The sequence below is a fragment of the Apium graveolens genome, chromosome 1, assembly GCF_009905375.1.
Source record: "Apium graveolens cultivar Ventura chromosome 1, ASM990537v1, whole genome shotgun sequence".
Taxonomy (NCBI): domain Eukaryota; kingdom Viridiplantae; phylum Streptophyta; class Magnoliopsida; order Apiales; family Apiaceae; genus Apium; species Apium graveolens.
This window is the reverse complement of record NC_133647.1, coordinates 77,515,407-77,539,390: the sequence shown is the minus strand read 5'-3', so window position 1 is coordinate 77,539,390 and position 23,984 is coordinate 77,515,407. Positions and strand designations below refer to the sequence as shown.

At 33.7% G+C, this 23,984-nt stretch overlaps 1 long non-coding RNA gene and 2 other non-coding genes across 3 annotated transcripts in view; 2 read left to right on the top strand and 1 right to left on the bottom strand.

Moving 5' to 3' along the window:
- The window catches only part of LOC141664612 (uncharacterized), a 45,770-nt gene extending 28,099 nt beyond the window's left edge, over positions 1-17,671 (top strand). The window contains exons 2-3 of the long non-coding RNA XR_012552037.1: positions 10,343-10,433; positions 17,308-17,671. This is a non-coding gene — a long non-coding RNA (uncharacterized LOC141664612). The remainder of the gene's footprint in view (positions 1-10,342; positions 10,434-17,307) is intronic.
- Positions 4,532-4,638, top strand: LOC141683742 (small nucleolar RNA R71). Its single transcript, XR_012560426.1, has one exon. It is a non-coding gene; the product is annotated as a small nucleolar RNA R71 (small nucleolar RNA).
- A 5,615-nt stretch (positions 17,672-23,286) lies between the features above and the next one.
- LOC141679579 (small nucleolar RNA R71) lies at positions 23,287-23,393 on the bottom strand. The gene has a single exon (XR_012558136.1). It is a non-coding gene; the product is annotated as a small nucleolar RNA R71 (small nucleolar RNA).
- Positions 23,394-23,984: the final 591 nt, after the last annotated feature.

Here is a 23,984-nt window from a genome sequence, read left to right as displayed (position 1 = left end):
GTGGCATAGGAATCTGAGGCTCTAAATCCTTCCACGGCGGAAGATCAACCATATCAGGAATATCGAACCTCGGGAACTCTAATGGTGGAAAATCTTGTATCTCTGGCTCAAAATATGGAAAATAATCTGCAAAACCTGGTACCTCTGGGGGAAGTGGTATCTCTGGTGCTGGCTCAGGTGGCAATGGAGGTAAGATCTGCTCTGACACTGGGGCTACTACCTGTGCATCCACTGGATCTGTCTCGGTCCTCTCCGTAGATGATGATAAAGAAGCCATCTAATATACATAAAAATAATAACACAAAAACAATCAAATCACAATCCTAAACTCATAACTTCTAATCACATAGACAAACAATCCTAACACTCTTAATCTCATCCTATCTCATTTTCCTATCTTATCTTAGCCCTAACGTTCTTGTTTTCAAAGGTCAAACCTAAGCTCTGATACCAACTATAACACCCTCCAAATCCGGGGTATAGATTTGGGGCATTATTAACAACAATTACCAACTATACCTGCACAAGCGGAATATAAATATAATAATTACCCCGAACTATCACTACTCAGGATCTTTTAAGGTTTGAGTTTGGAAACAAGAATCATGCACTACACTTTATTACAAACCCAACTAAATAAAACCTGTCTCAAGAACTCTCTTTATTACAAAACTTTATTCTATCTACAGTTTCACTACGCAATCTTTTATTCAAACTACACAAGACTTTTATTCAACCCAACATTACTACTTATCCTGCTACACCTGATCTGGCAATTCAAAACTCTCTTCGAGAATAGGAAGGAACACTCTTGGTATAAGAGGGTCCCGCTGCTTGACTCGCTTCTTGACTATGCGGGTCCTGATGGGTTTCATTCTCTAACTTAACTGTAAAACAATAGGAGTGACAATAAAAGAAATGAGCCAAAATTGCTCAACAAGCCTGCAACAATATATATATATATATATATTATAAAGAGAGAGAAATAAATGAACCAATAAGCTGCTGGTTTGAACGACCATCTGTATCTGTATATGATAATAATTTGCCAATGATGGCGAGTGCCAAATGAACAAGACTGGAAACAAGAACCAACATATGCACTATAATCTGCTGATCAGTCAGAATATAGTGCGGATCTATACCCAACTGTATAGACCCAACCAACATAAGGAGTACTCAGGCAACTATGGCCTATTAATTAATGGTCTGGGAAAAACCCAGCCTTTATAGTAACCATCCAGTCCAAGGCTGAGCATCCGGAACAATCGGTATGCTATTGATATATCCCAACACCAGGATATACCAGAATATATGTAGGGTAAAAGAATTGAAATATGAACAGGGAATTCAATAAATTGGGTAAATCAAGAATTGAAATGAAACTGGAACAAGTAATAATAAATGGATAACAGTGTATATGAACAATGATTATCAAAGAGAATTGATATGATAAAAAAGAAATATAAATCACTATTCTGAATTTAGAATAGGGGAAAAACTTGCCTTGCGCGTACTTAACCTGGTTTAACTCACTGCCTTCTGACCCTAGCTTGCTCTGCCTTGCTAACACTGAACAAATCATGGAAAGATAGGTGTTTAGATAATTTACTACATACGTGTATCTTGAATTGATATCACGCAACCTTATCAGTCTACCCATGCGTTTCTATCTGACTCGCATATATATATATATACATACATTTATACAGCACATCTATTCACATAATCACATAAAGCACGTAGCACGTAAAGCACATAATTAATTTCTAAATTTATAATTATTTTTAGAATCAATTCTGGGCTTATACCTGCATTACTAGTCGTATCTGATTTTATTATAATTTTTCGGGATTTATTCGGCTCAATTATCTCCCTACTAGGACCTACGAACTATCAATTATCACCAAACCACTCTTTTTCAGAAGAAATTATAACTTACAACCATTTTTATTGGATTCGTCTCATTTTTCTGAGTCTAGAGGTCTTCGTTTCACTCAAATCGGACTAACGGTTGAATTGTTATGAAGTAAATACGGATGATTTAATTTATTATTCAATATAAATAATTATTACAACCTTTTAAATCCTAAAATAATTTTTACATAATTATTTAAGAAAAATCAAAGTCAAAAATAATTTTTTTATAATTTTTGGAGTTAAAATGAAGAAGTTACGATTTATTGAAAATTATGTGATTAATTATCGAAATAATTAATCACTTTTTAAATATTGAATAAATAAATAACTAATAAATAATTAATAATTGCTTATTTAATAATCTAAAATAATAAATCTCTAATTATCAGGATTAATCACAATTTATTATAATGTTTATAACTTATCGATATTTATTCGATTAGATCGATTATTTACAAATAATCAATCAACTTAATTAACCGATACACTATTTATCGAATAACTACAAATTACTCGAATTATAAATCACTTAACGATTAATCATTCGTATAACTACGAGCTACTCGCAATTCTCGAATAACTATCGAATCGCTATTATTACTATACCTATACGATTAATTAATCACTTGATTATCTATATTTAATTATTAGATACGAATAATTATTACGATATTCTTCGAACAATTATCGGTCGAATAATAATTCTAATTATCGAATTACTATTCGCATTATTAACTAATTATTAGATTATTAATCATATCACTTAATTATTTCTAATTCTTATTTATTAATTAATTACCTAATTATTAATTAATTACCCAATTATTAATTAATTAGATAACTAATAAATAATTAGATAAATAATTAAATAATTAAATAATTAAATTAGAATTTGTAAATTAATAAAATAATTTAGAAATTAATAATACTATTTTTCAGAATTTAAAACTAATTTTTAATTAATTATTAGAATTATTAAAACTGATTTTTAATTACTAAAATATAAATAAATTATTAATTTAATCAGAAACACAAAAACAGGAACAGGGGTTGGACTTTTAGGATCAAACCCGGGTCGAAACTGGGTTGGAAACCGGGTCGACGCCGGGTTGAACATGAACACGCGGCCGGCTGCCTGAACTCGGCACCGGCGGCGAAAACTCCGGCGAACCAAAACACAATCAAATCGAGTGATTTCAGTTCGATTCTTCTGCGTTTCTGAGGCACAGCAACATAGACGACGTCCCCCCACCTTTCTCCTTCGTCCTCGTCGACCACCAACCCAGAAACCGAAACACAGCCGCCGTTGACGGCGTTTTCCGGCGACCACGAACTCAACACGAAACTCAGCAAACCCGGTACCAATCGACAGGAAAAATGAAGATCTAAACGTTTCTAACAACCATAACATCAAACAATAACTAGAAATCAAAACCCGAATTCAAGAATTAAAACCGAAAATACGAATCAAAAATCAAGAAATCAGACAACAAAAACATTTGCATAATCAGAAACTACAGATCATAAGCTTCAAAACGAGTACTCACACAACTGATTTGGATGCCAGAATCACTATCAAACTTAGCTTTAATTCCAGGAACTTCAAGAACCCTAATCCCCCTTTCTGAATTTTCTGAATTATTTTCTGATTTTTTTTATAATTAATTAATAGATAATTACTGAAAAATCAGATATTTATACTATGTAAAATAATACCCCTAAATAAAATTAAGGGTCTAATTACACTCCTATTAAAAATATTTGGCCCCAATTTTTATAATTTTTGGGTATTAATATTGAATTTTTAAATATCCAATAAATACAAAATAAATACTAAAAATTCCCAAAAATTGTGAAAAATACAAAAATACAAAGAAAAATGATATATGATAATTTCATAATCATATAAAAATAAAAATGTGATTTTTGTGGGGTTTTTGGTACCCGAAGGGGTCCGGAAAAGTCGTTTTTCGCGAAAAAGGTCAATTTGTAAAACGTCTAGGGGTTCAGAATAGCGATACGGTATAGGGCATTTTTGGCAAAATAGGGCCAATGATTTTGTTTGAAATACGGGCTTTTAAAACATAGTTTTGAGCTGTACAGGTTTTAATATAATATATATAACTGACGATAAAACGTTCAATAAATATCCAAAACACGTTTGGATCAAAACAACCAACACATAACACATAGCAGTCAGGGTTCAACGACTTAACACATTTAATCACATAATAATACACATAATTTATTATTATTATAATATAATACAAGCGTAATTCCTCGGTCGTTACAATGAGAGCCTTCACAAAGCTCACAGACCATAGTTATCTGATTGACTCCGTAGTTGGCTAAAGAATCGACCTTCAAAGACAGCGCTTGGAGCTGCCCTGTAATAGCTGTAGCTGCATCGACTTCCAGAATACCTGCTACCTTCCCAGGCATCATCCTTTGAGTTGGTTTTTGATGTTCATTTGCAGCCATAGTTTCAATAAGATTATAAGCCTCAGTATAGCTATTGGCGCATAAGGCGCCTCCAGCTGCTGCATCGAGCATGGGCCGAGATTGGGCCCCCAAACCATTATAGAAACCAGTGATCACCATCCAGTCAGGCATACCATGATGTGGACACTTTCTCAACATCTCCTTGTAGCACTCCCAAGCTTCACACATAGATTCTGTTGGTTGCTGCGCAAACTGAGTAAGAGCACTCCTCATAGTTGCAGTCTTCGCCATTGGATAGAACTTCACCAGAAACTTTTGCGCAAGATCTTGTCAAGTAGTGATGGACCCATCTAGTTCAGAATGTAAACAGTCCCTAGCTTTATCCCTCAGAGAGAATGGGAAAAGCCTCAACTTGATAGCCTCATCAGTCACACCATTATATTTGAAAGTACTACAGATCTCGAAAAAATTCCTGATATGCATGTTGGGGTCTTCAGTCGCAGCACCTCCGAAAGAAACAAAATTCTGTACCATCTGAATAGTGCCCGACTTGATTTCAAAAGTATTAGCCTGAATAGCCGGATGAAGGATGCTTGACTGAATGTCATCAATTTTAGGCCGAGAAAAGTCCATAAGAGTTGGATCTGCTGCTGGAACTATACGATCACCCATGATTATTGGTTCTTTCTGCTCACTCTCTTTATCCGAATCTTCAAAATCTATCTTCTCCGGAATATCAAGAACTGAGTCTGTCTCCTCAGCCATATCTAAAGTTCTCTTGCGAGTGCGAGAACGTGTTTGCATAAACACTCGCTAGAGTACCTGAAACACAACTGGAAACTATAAGTAACACGCCTTAATCAATGAGTCCTAATGACCACTGATGGTAAGTACATAAACTAAACAAATACGCCGAGTCCCCGGCAGCGGCGTCAAAAACTTGTTAGGGCAAAAACACGCGCTAATAATTCATGCAAGTATACGCGTTCGCAAGTAATATAGAATAAATTCTAGTTCGTTCCCACAGAGACTCAGACTAATTATGTTCAATTAACACTTACTCACCAATGTATGATTACTTCTCAATGTCAAGATAATAACACTTAAATTTGATTAACTAATTATTAACTACAGTTAACTACGAGAATTAAACACTTAATTGACACTTGAATTAACAATATTAAACACACATGAGATCATAACTTCATTAATACTTCATTCAATAGTTATCATTATTACCCTTAGCATGTAACAATGATGATATTAATCGAACAACACGAAATTGATAAAAGCCAACTTTCGTTGTACTAATACCATTCTACCAAACATCCACAATCAAGATAGAAGTTGAATAGGCATCAACTATGTTGAGACCCTATATGTCTGAAGAATTTGACAACATAATGATTTAAGCACAAGTTGTTCTTTATGATTACACAGGGAAGTAAAACGGTTAGAGTTATCCACTAATCATGTATACACATACATGAACCTATGCTAGCATGGCAAGTTCTAAATCTCAAGATCCACCGTCGCTTCACATGAGATTAACAGACTATCTTATATGTTCGCGACGCACATAAGACGAATAAGCATAACTTATGCTATATATCATACAATCATCACACACTAAGGTATTAAACAACTAACTAAAGAAATCCATAGTAAATCCGTTATGACCCAATGATCACGATTAGCCCATGATAGAACTCATCGTCACCATGGGTTCATATGAAAACATGATAATACACACAATATAAACTAATAAAAATACTTATTAAAACCAGAGTACGTTACAAGAGCAATAAGGTTCAAAGTAAAGAAAACTAGCATCCACTGATACAACGAATAAAAGAATCACAAGAAAACGTATGCTTCCTCTTATTCGTTGCAATGTGCTAAAACGGTCTTCTTCCTTCTCTCCTTGCTCCTTGCTTGATACCCCCCTCTGTGAAACGTCTCTGAGAACTACTTATATAGAAGTCCATCAGAATAAGGATTATAAAATTCAGTATTAAAATTTTCATCCCTGAGCGGCCGCCCCAGATTCCTGAGCGGGCGCCCAAGCTCCTAGGCGGCAACCCTAGCATCCTGAGCGGGCGCCCAAGCACCTTCTGGAAAATTCTAAATTCTGCTCTTGATTTTGCTGCGTTCTGCCCCCAAATTTCCACAACCAATGCCACACACTTCCCTAGGCTTATTTCTGATGAATTCTTCCTACATACGCAAGTTATACCCTGAAATGCAAAATACTAGAAAAACGCATCAAATACACAAAATACCTGATTTCAAGATATCAATTCAAGCCATTATAAGACGTTCTAAGTGGTATAAAATACCACTTATCAATAAAGTGTTTTATAAGAAGTTCGGTTTTGATAATTATTCAAATATGGTATTAAAACTGTATCGTTTTATAGTTACTTAGCAGCTAAGTAATGTATTTTCGGATCCGATATGATCCAATGGGATACTCGTTATGTGTTTAAAATGTATTTATATGAATCGATCCGTAATTTGGACTTGTGTTTACTTGCGCTATTCATTTTATCTTGTTTTATGTGTGTTGAATGTATTTTGTGTGTTTTCGTGATTTTCTGTTTATATAAGAATCGTTTCGGTTTTTCAAAAATTAACGGACCGGGACCCCACCGGGACGTCAAAGCCCATAAAATTCATGTTTTTTTTATTTTTAGAGAATTATTCATATTTCAAACATTCCGTATTGTTGTTTTTTTGAATTATTCGCGAATTTTAGGAAAGTTTCGATACAAATTTTATATTTTATCGCTTTTAAAATTATTCCCCCGAAATTAGTATTTTTGGGCCTAATTATTTTAATTAGGGGATAAAAACACCCATAATTTATTTTAGAGTATTGATTTTCTGTAAAAATATAAATAGCTGCAATTTCTTTTTATTAATTATTTTTACCAAAAAAATTTCAGAAAATAGAAAATTCAAGAACAAAAGTTTTGGGGTGTGATTTTGTTCTTCATCTTTAACCTCTCATTTTGAAGGATTTCGGAATTCGTTTTTGCTGTTCTTGGTATCAAATTAAAGCTCTCATCGAGCCCGTTATGTTGACACCAAAATCATCACCTGAGGATTGGTAAATTTTAATTTCATTTTTTAGGGTTCTTGAGCGAATTTGGGGTTTTTAATTTGTGATGTTTTTGAATATTTTTGATGATTGTAATAGCTTTGCCATGATTAGAGCAATTGATTCATGTAAAAATTATACTTGTTCTATTGCTGGATGTTCGAGTCGAGTTCTTTAGTTTTGCGTTTGTTTTAATTCAAATTTTTGAATTTATTACTGACGGTTTGATGATATGATTACCAGCAGTAGTTTAGGCATGTTCTGGGCTTTGATTTTTATGGATTGGCCAAAATCAAACTCATCGATTTCTCACCCAAATCAAACATTCACCGGCGTTCATGGGTTTTTTTGCCGGATTCGTAGTTTAAACAATCAGAGAATGATATTGAGGGTCGATTTGTACTCCAGGGTGATTGGTAGTGTAATTAGGATTGAAAAACTGGACGAAATCAAGCATTTTGGGCTGATATAACACTCGCCGAAAAACTTCCTGGCGACCGGAATCTGGGAATTCCCCAAAAACCTGTGGGAAATCCGACTATGTTCGTATAAACCCATTAGGGTTCTTCAGGACCCGTGAACCCGGATTCCACGACCCGACTTCAATCCGTTTTCCCAATTGCAAAACTCAGAAATCTGTTTTTGTCACTTCTGATTTAAAAATATTTTAAAATTCATTTTGTTTTTCTAAAAATCATTTATTTAATTTCCAAAAATCATTTACTTATTATTTTAAATTCTAAAAAAATTATTTTCTTTATTGTTTTAAGTTCCAAAAATTATTTCTTTTATTATTTTCAAAAATCTTATTTGTTTTAATTATTTATAATTTATTTTAATTGATTATTTATGGGTTTAATTAATTGATTAATTCATTTAATCAATTAATTTTATTTATAAATAGTTAAATAAAATGCAATTATTTATAATTAATTCAAATAATTCCTAAAAATTATTTTTAAGCTTTTAAAAATTATATTTTGGTATTTATAAATCAATTAATATTATTATTAATTGATTTATTTCCATTTAAATCTTAATTTATTCATAATAAATAAACCGTTCGTCCGTTTAATACGAAACGAACGCGCCCAGACTCAGAAAAATATTCCGCTTTCAATGAAAATACTTTAGAGATCCAAATATTGTTTTGTTTCAAAAGGTCGCTTGTTTTACGAGTCATTCTGAGTCAATTATTGATCGAAAAATCATATTTTTGACCCGATCTCAGTTTTGAACGTACCTAGTCGAACCTTTTAGCGAACCGAGTTGTATATGATATGAATTATATGATATGTGAGTTACGTGTTTAAGTGCTATGTGAATTATGTGTATATGTGGGTCAATAGTCCTGTGTTTGGCTGATATAATTATGTGTGGGCTATCGTATGGGTAGACAATAGGGTTTTGACGCGTAGTTCGTCGAGTAATTATCGTTTAGACGATTAAAGTGTTATCTTTTAATTATAGATGCGGATCATTCAAGACAATCATAACCAGACGTTGGATAAAGAGTGAAATGGAATGGTATTGGATATCAGGCTTCTAGCAATCGCAGTAGCAGCATATCATGAAAGTGTTGAAAAGAAAGATAGTGATATTTTGAGACAGAATGTCAGAATAGATGCGTGTCTGCGAGTGTGCTTAACAACTAAAAACCAAAGGCAAGTATCCCTATCATCACATATTGTTCAAGTGATATTTATTCTGAACCCTATTATGCAAGTTTCCTACGCTATTCTTATTCCAGAATAGTTCAATATTTTACATATCCAACTACTTATGATTATGCAAGTTTTGCTTTCCCTATTCTCAGTTCAGAACAGATAAATATTTTACATATCGCTGAATTAAATGTTTATCATGCAAGTACTCTTCTGCTATTCTATGTTCAGAATAGTTAAGTGTTTTTATTTATCCATATATCGGATTTATAAATGTTTTGGATTTTGAGAAAAATGATTTTGTTGCGAGTATTCTTGCCCAAGTGAATGGGGGAATAAAATTATTTAGGATGTCGATTGATTCGGCTCCTTTTTCAATAAAAAGGTTTTCAAGATTAGAATGGTTACTGGTTATTGGTTACAGCGTAGGTGATCGAGATATCGGTCCAGCTGTAATATCTTTCAAGGAGAGTATATGCCTTTTCTGGCGCCCTATAGGTACCATATGGATGTGGGATACGGGTAGTACCGATATTTACGGTATGGCTGCGGGATATCGGTGCTGTTTCGTGACTGATCATCAGGAACATCATGAAATATAATTGGTTCCAATATAAATTGTTATTTTCTAAATTGTTTTGATAATCATATAATAAATGGTTTATCAACTGTTTTTGTTTTGGATTAAAAGTGATATGCGGTTTTGATTCAAATTCTGATTTATGCTGATACTTACTTTATTGTTAAATATCAAAGGTGGTATTAGTATAGATGATTGATGTTGACTTCAGTATGGGATGTTGTGAACATCAAAGTTCGTATTAATATCTAATTTGATATGACAGCAAAATAAGTAGTAATTTCAAGAGTTCGGTTTTGAGTAAAGTTTATGACTCATTCCATAATCATTGCTTCTTGTTATTGTTGTTTACGATATTTCCGTAAACACTGTTGTACTTGTTTTATTCTTGTCAAGATTCAAAGTATTGCTGAAGCATTTCGCTCAAAAATATCAAAATGGTTTTGAACACAATTAAGGAACTAATTCTGGGGTTCCTCAACTAAAATTTTATGATTCAGCAATTATGATTTTAAATGTTCTGCTCTAATGCAGATGTCAGTTTAATATCAAAAGAGACCCTATATATGTCATAACGATCTTGCTGAGCATTTCTTGCGCTCATACTTTCCTGTTTTTAAATTTAACCTCCAGTGAGGATTAACTTGCGCTGTTTAGCCGCGTAATTCGAGGAAGCAAAGAAGAAGCTTTTGGAAGGTGGTTGGTCCAGGGTTTGCATACTAGTGTAAGTTTTATTGTATAAAGTTATTTATATCATATTATATTATAATTGTGTTATTTTATAGTTGGCCCTAGTATACTTTTTTCGAAGTTATACTAGAGGGTTTAGATTTGAGTTTGGAATTTGTTGAAAAGAGTTTTAAAAGAAAGTGAAAATTTATTTGTGGAATTTAGATTTCTTGTTTCTAGAACTATAACTTTAAAAGATCTTGGATTAGTTTGGGGTCATAAATGATAAATATCTTCCGCTGGCATTTGTTTATTGATTAAACAAGTTGATTTGGATGAAGGTTTCATAGTGACGACCAAATCCCTTGACCCCAGATTTGGGGGCGTTACATTAAACATTAATATAATCTAGACATTATAATTACATATAAGAAACTGTTAATTTATTTCATGACTGTGCAAATCTTTTTAACATACATTCAGACAGAAGTCATTACATACGCAATTATCAAGTATGTTGATGACAAAGATGTTTGGTTCATGAAAGTCTATCAAAAATTCAAACTAGAAATAATACCAAATGGTGAAGTTTTCCAGTGCGACAATTACAAAAGGAGGATCCCACACCCAGAGAAAAGGTATCCTGCACAAGACTGGAATCTCATTACACCTATAAATGACGAGTTGTGGCTCTTAATTTATAATCATAAACTAAGAATATAAATGCAGGTACAAGCTCCCAATTATGGCAACAAACATAAGTTGAGGGATGAAATGAATCTGTCTGATAGGAAAGTGCATACACTTATTGGGGTAGAAGTAGAAATGCACAAAAAATATGAACCCGAAAAGCCCGTCCGATCCGATCCGGAAAAATCCCAGTAAAAATCCGATTCAAAAAAAGCCTAGCCCGACCCGATCCAGCCCGCGGGCCTTAACGGGCCACATATTTTTGGTAAAAGTCCGGCCCGTCCCGATCGGGTAAAAGCCCGAATTTAAGCCCGGGCCGGATTTAGCCCGATCCGGTCCAAAGCCTGGCCCGATCCGGATAAAAACCCGGTCCGGCCCGATCCGGTCTTATAAAAGCATGGATTTTATGATGATTATTAATAAATATTCAAATAAAACTTTGAAGAAATTATGTCTTATCCAAATTTATTTTATTGTTGAATATAATTTTGAATAAAAGGTCTAAATTTCTAATATAATTTTGATTCAAAGTCATAAATTGAATATAATAAGATCGAATTATCGAGATGTAAATTTTAAATTCTAAACTAATCTAAGGTATAACCTGAAGAAATTATTCCAAATTCTAATCAAGAGTGTGTACATATAAATAAAAGCATAACCTTGCAAATACAATCTAAAAAATGCAAACAAATATTTATTATTACTAAAAAATTAATATTAATAATATTAATTTATTTTTAAAAAATCCGTTGGCCCGGCCCGATCCGCGGGCCTAAACGGGCCTAGTTATTTTGAATGAAATCCGGCCCGATTAAAAAAAAAGCCCGGCCCGGCCCCATTTTAAAAAATCCGGATTTTTCAAAGCCCGACCCGATCCGGTTTTTGTGCATCTATAGGTAGAAGCCCAACAAATTTACGACAAGATCGAAATTACCAAAAAATACAAAAGAAATCACACGTTGAGAAAACCAAATTTGTTATTAGTATGCTCTTATACTATCAAACAGGGGAATCATTGTTGTAAAGTATAATGTAACATAATATGTAATAGAGATAATATGACTCAACATGAAAAATAAACAAGTAAATGGTGTTAAGTGTGAGGCATATAAATCCAGAATACAGAAAATATGATAAATACAAAGAATCAAAACATAAAATTAAAGCTCCAAGTCCGTAACAAGGTCACGAAAAGAAGTTCGTTATAATGTTCAAGTCTCCGTGAAAAATAAAATATCAAACGACTTTTAGTGACAAAGAAATGTATTGGTTTAAGTATTGAAGATCAAAGGATTTCAGTGGATGCAACAATGCATAACCTACATAAAATTTCAACTTAGAAGTGCAAATAGATTAAATAAATTCAATTTAGGGTTAGTCGTTTGTGAATCAGACCACAGCACTAAGCGTCAACACATCAGAAAAGGATTAACATAATCTTTAAGAATAAAACAGGTTGATATAGAAAAGAGTGAGTGTTAGATATAATTGATGATATCAGCATTTACTATCAGAGTTTGTCATCAATATTTGTGATATCAGAGTTTGACAAAGAATGACATCATCATCATTTATCATCAGTAATTGCTGATCAGTACTTGTCATCATTATTTGTTCATATGAGTATTTGTCAAAGATGGAAATCAGGATATATCACCGGAGGATATATTTGAAGAGAAATGTCAGTGTAGGACTTTACTTATTTGTAGCAATTAATAGTTGGATGTATTAGAATTCCTTATTCATGTATATCATATCAACTAGATTGATTATGTAACTGTGTAGTATATAAGCACAGATTAGGTTAACACTATACAGTAAAACCTCTATAAATTAATATAGTTGGGACCGGAGAATTCTATTAATTTAGAGAGGTATTAATTAATCGATAAATTAATAATTATAAATTTATAGAGAATTTTCGGTAGCAAACAAAATTAACTTTTGATTAAATTTTTATTCACATAAATTTAAATAAAATGAATTGTACAATTTATATTTATACTTAATTCAATTAATTCAATGTATATGAATTTAGAAAGTCAATGTAATGTACAATATATTAGATTCAAAATCCATGTAGTGTATAAGTTAAATTCATTGTATTTTACATAGAAAATATTCAATGTATATTAGGAAAATTCAAAGTACATGAATTAATTTAATTCATTGTATTTTACATAGAAAGTATTCAATGTATATGTAGTCATAAAATATATTATATATACTGTATATACTAGATTGGGGGAAAAATTATACAAACAAAACAATGGCTTCTCATCTAAAAGGTGTCACAAAATCAACAATGACGGATGAAGCAAGAAAAGCATTATGTGAATATAAAAGAGAAAATTCATCATGCACTCAAAAAGATCTCCAATTGTGGCTCGAGAATAAGTTTCATCTAAAAGTTAGTCAAGGTACAATATCAAATACACTGAAAAGGTCAGCAGACTATCTTGTAGGTAATTACTTGGAGAAAAGAAAAGATATTAAGTGACATAAACCAGCAAAATATTCAGATATGGAGAAGGTTCTCTATGAATGGTTTCTCCAGTACCAAGATCGTGTTAATATGACAGGAGAGCTAATTTTAGAGAAGGCAAAAGAGACCATGAAAATTTTATACCCTCAACAAGATCAGGAGCACACTTTTTCTCAAGGTTGGCTTGAGAAATTCAAGTTAAGACATGGTATTAAGTCATTTCGTCGCATTGGAGAAGGTGGTTCTGTTGATGTACAGGACTTGGAGAAGAAACTGGAGTCCATAAGGGAAAAAATAAACCAGTTCCCTATGAAAGATGTTTTTAACATGGACGAAACTGGTTTGTTTTACAGGTTACAAGCTGATCACTCTCTTGCTACAAAACAACTTGAAGGAAGAAAACAAGACAAAGAAAGGCTCACGGTTGTTATATGTTGCAATGAAGATGGCTCTGAAAAAATTCCTTTATGGATTATTGGAAAGTATGCAAAGCCACGGTGCTTCAAGAATGTTAACATGGGCAGCTTGAATTGTCATTATCGTGCAAACAAAAGAGCTTGGATGACTAGTGTACTTTTTGATGAATACATTCGTTGGTTTGATAGCCAAATGCAAGGCTGAAGAATTTTGTTTGTGGTAGATAACTGTCCAGCACATCCAAAAAATATTGAAGGACTACAAAATGTTGAGTTGTACTTCTTGCCACCTAACATGACATCAAAAATCCAACCTTGTGATGCAGGAATTATAAGAGCTTTCAAGATGCACTATCGCAGGAGATTTTATCGTCGGTTATTAGAAGGTTATGAGTTGGGACAATCTGATCCAGGAAAGATTAATGTTTTGGATGCTATCAATTATGCAGTCGTGACGTGGACGACAAATGTAAAACAAGAGTCAATAGCAAGGTGCTTTCAACATTGCAAAATTCGTTCCATAGATGAAGTTTCGAGCAATTTAAATGAACATACAACTCCGGAAGAATACATTCATGAACTTGAGGTGATGATTAAGGATCTAGGTTATCGTAATAAAATGGATGTTAATAACTTCTTAGATTATCCGGGTGAAAATGAATCATGTTCTGAGGTCCAGAGTATAGAAGAGATTGCAAACACCATCCTTGAAAATAGTGTTGAAGATGATCTTGAAGACGATACAACACCGTTGGAGCCGGTTACACGTAAAGAAGCACTCAAGGCATAAAAAATGCTTAATAACTTTTTGATGCAACATGAAAGCACCACACCCGAGCTTTTGGATGCAATAAGGAAGATTAGGGATGAGCTTCATGTTGATTTAAATTATATGAAAAAGCAAACTACAATTGAATCATATTTTACAAAGATGTAATAGATATATTTTTATGAATATAAGGGAATTATTAATTTATAGTTTTATTGGGACCATATTTTTATACAGGGTTTTCAAAAAAATTATTATCTTATTATCTTATCGAAATTGATCATTTTTTGAACTGGCCCAAATTGGGACCGGACAAAATTATTAATTTAGAGAGATTATTAATTAATCCAGTATTAATTTACAGAGGTTTTACTGTATGTGTCGATTATCGTTTTATCAATACATGTAACTTAACAGCTCTTAAGGATAATTATTCATCTTTTGATAGGTTTTTGTAATTATTTTTTATTCATTAATATAAAAACTATCTATGTGTTTTTGAGTTTCAATTTGATTTGATTGTTCATACTGTATTCACCCCTCTACAGTATACTTTAAAGCCTAACAAATTGGTATCAGAGCTTGCTGTTGATATATAAACAGTTTAAGATCCAGAAGACAATCAATAATGGCAGACAAAGAAACTCAAACACAACAACCACCACCTGCGACAACCCAATCAACAACAACATGAGCATATATGAAACCATCAGAGTTCCAATTCTGAAAGTCAATGAGTACCCAATCTGGAAAGTTAAGATGGCTATGTATCTAGAGGCTACAGATCGTGAATATCTGAGTAGGATATATGATGGTCCACACAGGCCCAATAAACTTGTTGTTGTTCTTGGTGAGACTGAAAAGATGGTTGACAATGATAAAAAGGATTATACTTCTGAAGATTTAGCATCAATTCTAAAAGATGCTAAGGTGAGACACTTGCTTCATAGTAATTTGGATAGTGTTATGTCCAATAGGGTGATTGAATGTAAGACAACAAAGGAGATATATGACACGTTGGAGGTTAAGTGTCAAGGAACCACTGCTATAAAAGAGAATAGGAAGACAATACTCACACAAGAGTATGCACACTTTGACTCAAAAGCTGATGAGTCACTAACTGAGATGTATGACAGGTTTTAGAAATTGCTGAACGATTTGTCACTTTTTGACAAAGAATATGATCCAGAAGATTCAAACCTGAAGTTTCTTCTTGCATTTCCTGAAAAGTGGGATTTAAAGGTCACATCCATAAGAGATAATTAAGATCTTGATGATACATCTTTAGATGAGATTTATGGAATGTTCCAAACTCATGAACTGGAGATGGAGCAAAGGAGTAAGAGAAAAGGATCAAGGACAAGACAGGTTGCACTTAGGGTTGAAGAAAAACCAAGATAAAGAGTTGTGAGAAAGGGTCATTCAAAAGGAAAGGCTATGATTGTAAACTCTGATACTGAGTCATGAAATACTGATGATGACTCAAACACTGATATCTTTACAGACTCTGAAAGTGATCATGGAGATAATAAAAAGAACTTGTAGATGGCTGCCTTAATGGTGAAAAGCTTCCGGAAGATGGTTTGTAAGGACTTCAAGAAAGGAAAAAGATTTTCCAGGAAAGGCTCCAGTTCTTCAAAATCTGATAAGAAGAACTCAGAATATATGAGGAAAATGAGTCCAAGTCTGGAAAAATTGACTAGTCCAAGATACTTATCTTGAAATTTTTTTAGCCAAAGAGAGAGATATAATCAAACTTTGGACTAGTTCTAGAAAATCAACTCAAGGATTAATTGAAAGTGGCTGTTGGGGATCAGGACTAGGTTATGCAGATGAATCTATGTAATATCCAAGGATTTCGCGACTTGTATTCTCGAATATTATACGTGGATGTGTGATTTTGTGTGAAAAAAAGTATTTTATATTTCTAGATGTGTGCTACTATTTGTTATTTATATGGAGTTAGCGAGCAAAGAATTGAAAAATGAAAATTTATGAGAATTAAAAGAGAAATGAGTGATTTATGATTTTTACGGGTAATCATGCGAGTTCATGATTAAGTGACCCGTATGTGTTGATACGATTAAGTGAATATGTGACCGATAAAAGATATCAGATTTTTCTATATACATATATATCGAAGATGGAAAAGTGAGAATATTTAAGATTTAATATAAAAATTAAGTGGAAGTATGAGGTTTAGTCGTGGAATATGTGATTACGTGATATATGAATTGTATATACATGATTATGTGGTTGATGTATTTTTAAACGATTTTAAATATTTTATTATGTGAAAATATGTGTATATGAGCTTTTAAATATTCCTATAAATTAATTAAAATTGTATAAAATCGTGAGAATTATTGTATCATCTCTAGAAAATCCCAAGAGACTTTATAAAAATGATATGTGAATTTATTTTGGTGATATGGTATTTTTAAATGATTTTATAACCTGATAAGTGGATTTTATATCTACTTGGAACGCTTCATATCGGCTTAAGTTGGTGATTTGGACTCAAGTATTTGGTGTTTTTGATGTGTTTTGTTTTGAATCATTGCAGGGCACTAGTCAGGGGTGGAAATGAGCTTTTAATTGATTATATGTTGATAAAAGATCAGGGACGGAGTCGTGGAATTTTATACAAAGGACGGAGCGCAAAAAGAAGAAAGCTGCATAAATTCTACAAAAAGCAGGCGCGCCCCATTTGTCAAACACAGAGCGCGCCCGCGTTTGTTCAAGCGCACCCGCGTCTGTTCAAGCGCGCCTACGCCAGCCAAATTCTACAGAATCCTGATTTGATTATAATTTGATTATTGCGAGAGTCCGGGTCAACCAGGGCTATATATATAAAGAAAAGAAGACGTTTTTAAGAAGAAGGAAGCCAGGGAGAACATAGAGAATACCTAAAGCACACAAGACAGCTAAGGAGAAGAAGATTTAGTTTTCACTTTTATATTCTTCGATTTAGGCGATACTTTTGAATGCTTGTTTTGGATTTGTTCTAAACCCTAGTACTTTTATATTATCTCGTAGTATTCTGAACTTATTTATTATCATGTTTTCATTGGAACCCATGGTGATGTTGTGTTCGATCATGAACTGACACACCCCCAACTTAACAACAAAATAAATATAACTATTACAATATTTAAAAGAAAGTAAACATAACCGAATCCAAGATCTTACAATTTAGGGTTTGGAACAGCCCAACACTACCATCTATTACAACTGATTTTAATATCGAGTCCTCACACAAAACTATCCCTTATTCTACCTGAGCTCGGACATACGCATCGGCGTCACAGGTCTTACGTGCTATCTGCTTGAATCTTACCATACCTGCTAGCTGTAATATCAGGGTAAAGCAAGGAGTGAGCCAAATGCTCAACAAGTGCTAAATTACATGATACAAAACATAAATCGAGATATATATATATATAAGAATGACATTGTGAAGACATAACCAATAATAACAAGAAATAAAACTTTGGGTGATGGCATCATTTGCTTGTATCAAAACATTTTCAAAATCATATCTTAATTCAAAAATCATTTTATGACGCTACAGATTACAGCCGGTGATCAGCCGAGAAGTAATCCCGAACCTCGCTGGGTTCTAAAACATTAATGGGATCCCTATGCAACTTTTAAGCCTACAATATAAGTGTGGAAAGGACTCGCGTCTCAGTCCAGATCCACTATTCCAAAGAAAACATTTATCCCCCTTTGGGATTGAAAATCCATATTTTAATCATTTCCAAAAACTGATGCCGATTAATAATAAAATCTCTTAAGTAGTAAACATTTTTATCAAGGGATTATAGATCAACTTAAAACACTGGAAATATGTCACCAAATTTTAGGACCATGATCCACTCGACTTTACTATATTAGGGTAATTGAAAGGTTTCCATATACAAGAACTTTGACAAGGAGATTTAGCAAGGCTCTTGGATAATATGAAAGAGTAATGCCAAGCTAGGCTTAAAGCAATGGTTTTCGACAAGGTACAAGTACTAGAACATCAAGAAGATAAGCTTCATGAATAATAGGGGTGTTAAGTTATGAAGAAATGATTTTTAGCTCAAGGTATAATAGGATTGTCCATCTTCAGGGTATGAAAAAGGGGTTATCAAATCAATTAAGAACAACTTTGAAGAATATCTGGATTTTAGGTATCAAGGTAAAGTTTCTATTGGGGTTCAAGCATCAGGGTGAGATGTCAATATCTTAGGAATCAATAGCATGTTAATTAAGAGGATCAATCTAGTATTATATCAAATCTTTATCTTATCATGACATTCCAATTACTTGACATACGGGCGTGATACAACTGTTGCAATATCAATATGTACTTGTGGGTTCATGGCATTTCTATAATAATACCAAGATAGATTTAAGTATCGTTTGGTTCAAGTATATCAAGATGACTCAAGATAATCGCATTAATATATATGAACTGATTATTACACATTTGCAGTGAATACGAAAGACAGGTTGAATTACTTGCCTTGAGAAAGGCTGGTCTCGTCTGGCTGGTAGGAGCAACTGGAAGCTTTACTCGACCTTTATGGCAAGTTTACCCTCATCTCGAGATCCTACATAAATAATAATAACCTCATTATAATTATTCTCACCAACTTAACCTATTTACAACCCGAAATTAAACACAAATGGCACTTAGGCCTATATGCACTCAATTTATAATCACCTTATAAATACCATAGTCCACATAGCCACATATACTCACATATCATATTTTAATATCAAATAATATCACACACATCATAATGCAACACTAGGGTTGGATGATCTCGATCCACAACTTAAGTCACTTGGTCGCTAAACTAGACAAAGTCTCCAAATTTTGGCTTCTTTACTCAGTGTGCCTTTACTAAACTATCCAAAACCTATTGACCCTCACTTGGGCCTTTAATTCTAATGGATTTATACTATCTTGAAACTATAGTGGTCAACCTAGGTCTCACTCATAGGTGCTCTAAAACTATGTGGTAAGTGAAAGTGCTCACTGGAGTAAATTTCAAAATGACATCTATGGTTTCTTGAGTGCATTAGACACTCTAAAACTACAAGTTTACCTCCAAAAATTCTACACTAGACTCTTCTGACCATAAGGAATATCCCAAACTTGATGTGGCTCAAGGGCGTAGCTTGAGCCTCCTTGGGCCTAAGCTTAAAGTCCATGGTTCCCCTGTTTTTCTGGGCAGAAAACGCCCTAACTTGAATTAACTTGTGACTCATGGTTCTATCTCAAATCCTATGAACCATGGTTGGAAAAACTCCTATGACACTCCCTCTAACTAAGGCCCAACAGGGCCTAATGAGGGCCTACCCATGACATGGCCAAAACTTCCTATTTCTAAGTTGCAACAAAACTGTCCCCTGCTGGACAGATTTTGTGATTCCACTTGTGCACCTAACCAAACGACTTGTAAATCTCCAACAAACATCTAAAACCTTTTATATACTCCTAATGCTAGCTTCTGGTGGCTTGGGCCTCAAAGTGCACAATAATGACATGGTCAAAACTCACTCTAAACCTCAGGATACCAAACTGATTTTCTGCAGAAACTAATACTCTCCTTTCACCAAGGTTCTTACTTAACAAACCCAACCAACAACAACCAAAAACCCAACCCAAACCTTAACTAAGGTATTCTACTGAACTAACTCCCTTACACTCAAAATAATCTTGGTGAAGATCATCCTTACCTAAGGTGCAACATAGCAAAACAAAGGAAATCACATTACACAATTTACAAGTCATCAAGTTTTTGAAAACGACAAGTTATATAATTTTTTTTAAAATATATACAAATTACTATCACATATCAAGGAGCACTAATAAATATTAATATCTTATCCCTACTGAAATTAAGGCTTACTAACAAAATCAATCCAAATGATCAAAAACTTCCAAAATTCCAAGAGAAATCTACTTGCATGCATGACTTCGAGTCTTATAAACCAAAACAACATGCTTTCCAAATAAATTTTACCATGAAATCAACATGCAAGCCTAGCATACGTTATAACTAAATGATCACTTAGCATGCAAAGGTTTTATCAAGTTTTTGATACAAAATTCATGTTATCACCACCAAAAATACATAAAAACGAAACAAGGCAACAAAACAACCTCAAGAACCATTCATTCGGCTCCCTCAAGGTCATGGCCGAATGAAGTGGCAGGGAAATGACCATTTAAAATCAAGAGCCTCATTCTCATGACTTGGCATTTCACCATTCCTTGTAGTTCTCTCAAATACAACCTTAAATCCATAAGAATCAAGATTGTACTTTGAGTTCCAACTAAAACTTTGACATGCAAACTCAAAACTTAAACTTTTCACTCAAAACTCTTTGAATTATATATGATCAAGATATAAGAAGTAACGTTTACTTGAATGAGAGATAAAAGCTTGAATGAAAAATGAAAGAAAAGAGAGGGGGGTGGGGCTCGGCCAAAATAGCCGAGAGGGAGAAGGGCCGAGAGGAGAGGGGGAAGAAGGAGGGAGGTGTGGAATGGTGGAGTGAAAAATGAAGTGGTAATCATATTTGTTTGGTTTTTATGCTTTTGATTTGACCCCAAGTGAGTGGATTTAAGAAATGACAAGAGTATCCTTCTAGCTAAAGTTAGGTAGATTTGCATGCAAGGACAAAGTGGTAATTTGGCTAGTAGAATGAAAGTGAGTGGGGTTGGAAATGCCTTCCTTGCCCCTTAGTTGAATGGAAGAGTATTTGCATGCAAGGGTAACCATGTAATTTGATAATTATTAAGTAACTAATTTTCAAAGATTTATTTTTATATAATAAAATAAAAGTTCAAAAATTATAAAATTTATACCATAAAATAACTTGGATTTTTTGAAATTTTATAAAATCACTTTCAAAATTTATGAACAAAATATCTTTTAAAAGAAAATTTTTCCAAGGCTTAGAATATTCCTTATAAATAAAAAATATAAAGGAAATAAATAAACTTTTGCTTTAAAATATCATATACTACATACAACAAATTTATAATGCATAAATTTTCATTCACACAAGGTACAACCATTAAGTATATTTACATTCAGCGTTAATATCATACAAAATCCACAGATAATATTACAAAAATGCCGGTCGTAACATGAACTAATCGTTGTCATAGGGTTCTAGCGGATTTATTTATGGATTTCAATAGTTGATTATTCTAAATCGTTAGTGTGTGGTGATTTATAATTTCCTAGTATGGTTGTACTTATTCTTCTTAGATGTGTAGCTAATATCTAAGTCATTTGTTAATCTTTATTAAAGTGAAAGTGGATATAGAGGTTTAGAAATTGCCATGCTAGCATAGGTTTATGTATGTTGTCATGCATGATTCTTAGTGTAATTTTAACCATCTTACGCTGCCCTATGTAATCTCAATAGATAACTTGCTCTTAAACCGTTATGTTTTCAAATCTTATAGACATATAGGGTCTAAACATAATTGGTGTCTGCTTAGCTTCTATCTGAATTATGGATGCTGAGTAGTAGGGTACACGTATATTGAAAGATAGCGTGTACTAATTTCGTGTTGTCTGATTAGTTATCATCACCATCACATACTATGATTGAAGGCATAAACTCTGAACAAAGTATTTAATGAAGTTAGAATCCCATGTTTTATCTCATATAAATGAATCAGTTTTATTCTCTTAGTTAATGCATGTTAGTATAATCACTTTAATTAGTTAATCAACTTAAAATTGATACTTGCCTTAGCAGTGAATAATAACCATACATTGTTACATAAGTGCATATTCTGTTTAAACCAGTCTCTGTGGGAAAGAACTTAACTTAATCTTATACTCCGTGTGATCGCGTACGCTTGCGTGGTTTTGTGCGAACAAGTTTTTGGCCCGCTGCTGGGGACTCGGTGTTAAATTTCAGTTTATGTGCTTGTCATCAGTGGTCGTTAAAGTTCACTGACTCGGATTATTTTCTTGCAAGGTTTATTTTGTTCGTGTGTTTCAGGTACTCTAGAGAGCGTGTATGCGAACACATTCTCAATCTCGTAAGGAAACACTAGAAAAAGTTGAAGAAGAGGAAAAAGAAGTTTTTGAAGAAGTTGCAAAAGTTGAAGAAGAAGTTTTTGTTGTAATGGGAGAACCAATAGCAGAAATGAAAGCGTTGAAGGATTATTCTCAACCGGAAATCAATGACATTCAGTCTAGCATTGTCAGACCCTATTGCAGCTAATACCTTCGAAATCAATCCTGGCACGGTTCAAATGGTATAGAATTTAGTCCAGTTTGGGGGTTCTCCAACGGAAGATCCCAATATGCACATTAGGGATTTCATCGAGATCTGTGACACCTTCAAATTCAATAATATTTCTGAAGATGCTATGAAACTGAGACTTTTCCCATTTTCTCCGAGGGATAAAGCTAAGAGCTGGTTGCACTCTCTACTACCAGGTTCTATTGTGACATGGGAGGATGTTGCTTAAAAATTTCATACTAAATTCTTCCCTATGGCAAAGACAACTGCAATCAGGAATGCTCTTACTCAATTTGCACAACAATCTGGTGAATCTCTATGTGAAGCCTGGGAGCGCTACAAGGAGATGCTTAGGAAGTGTCCTCATCATGGAATTCCTGATTGTATGGTGATAAATTGCTTTTATAATGGTTTGGGAACACAGTCAAGACCTATGCTCGATGCAGCATCAGGTGGAGCTTTATGGGCTAAAAGCTATGAAGAAACTTATGAACTAATTGAGATGATGGCCGCTAATGAATATCAGAATCCAACTTAGAGACTACCAACAAGGCAAGGTAACAGGAATTCTGGAGGTGGATACAGCTACTGTTATAGTTGCTCAGCTAAAGGCATTAACTATGAAAGTGGATTCTCCGGCTAACTATGATGTTCATCAGGTAAGTAGTGTTTGTGAGCTCTGTGCAGGTTCGCGTGCGATGGAGCAATGTGCTATATCTAGTGAATCAACTCAGTTTGTGAGCAACTTTTAGAGGTCACAGCAACCAGTTCCCGCCACTTATCATCCTAACAATCACAACCATCCTAACTTCAGCTGGAGCAATAATCAGGGTGGTATGCAATAGCCTTACCAGCATTTTAGTAACAAGCCTTTCAATTCTCCTGGTTTTCAGCAATAATTTGCACCAAGGCAACAATTTCAGCCACAGGGAATACAACAACAATCTCATGGAGGTGCAGGTCCAT